Source organism: Monodon monoceros, unplaced genomic scaffold (genome assembly GCF_005190385.1).
Source record: "Monodon monoceros isolate NGI ecotype Baffin Bay Population unplaced genomic scaffold, NGI_Narwhal_1 Super_Scaffold_22, whole genome shotgun sequence".
Lineage (NCBI taxonomy): Eukaryota > Metazoa > Chordata > Mammalia > Artiodactyla > Monodontidae > Monodon > Monodon monoceros.
The window spans coordinates 100,500,968-100,502,060 of record NW_021703779.1 but is presented as its reverse complement, the minus strand read 5'-3'; positions in this window follow the sequence as shown (position 1 = coordinate 100,502,060).

The following is a 1,093-nucleotide window of genomic DNA, read 5'->3' as shown; positions in this document are numbered from 1 at the left end:
TCCAAGGGACACTTCTGCAGTGACTACTCATAGGGCTTTACGGAAGAGAGGGAGCGGGGCACCGTCGGCTTCTCTCCCAGTTCTGTTCACCGCCTTCCCTGTTGTGAAGGGCACGTGGGGAGAGAAACCACGCTAGCGGAGGGGGAGGGGCCTACCTCTGCGAAGGTAACACAAGAGGAGACTGTCCAGTCTAGTTATGATATGTCACCAGAGATATCACATAGGTATTGATTATATTCCCCACACTACATTTCATACCTGTGACTCATTTATTTTGCAAGTGGAAATTTGTACCTCTTAATTTCCCTCAGCTATTTCTTTCTTTCTTCCACCCGCTTCCACGTCTGGCAACCACATGTTTGTTCTCTGTATCTGTGACTTTGTTTCTGTTTTGTAATGTTTATTCACTTGTTTTCTTTTTCAGATTCCACACATAAGTGAAATCATACAGTGTTTGTTGTCCTCTGTCTGACTTATTTCACGTACCATAGTACCCTCTAGGTCCATCCACGTTGTCACAAGTGGTGATATTTCATTCTTTAAAATGGCAGAGTAATATTCCATTGTATTTATATAATATACAAGTTCTTCATTCATCTACTGATGGGCACTTAGGTTGCTTCCATATATTGGCTAATGTAAGTAATCATGTAATGAACATACAGGTGTATATATATTTTCTAATTAGTGTTCTTGTTTTCTTTGGATAAATACCAAGGAGTGGATCATATGATAGTTCTATTTTTAATTTTTTGAGGAATCTCCATACTGTTTTCCATAGTGGCTGTATCCATTTACATTCCCACCAACAGTGCACAAGTGTTCCTTTTTCTCCACATCCTCACCAACACTTGTTATCTGTTGTCTTTTTGATAAAAGCCATTCTGACAGGAGTGAGGTGATATCTCATTGTGGTTTTGATTTGTATATCCTTGATGATTAGTGATGCTGAGCATCTTTTAATGTTCCTGTTGGCCATTTGTATGCCTTCTTTGGAAAAATGTCTATTCAGACCCCCTGTGCATTTTTAAATCAGGTTTCTTGTATTTTTGATGTTGAGTTGTGGCAGTTCTTTGTATATTTTGAATATTAA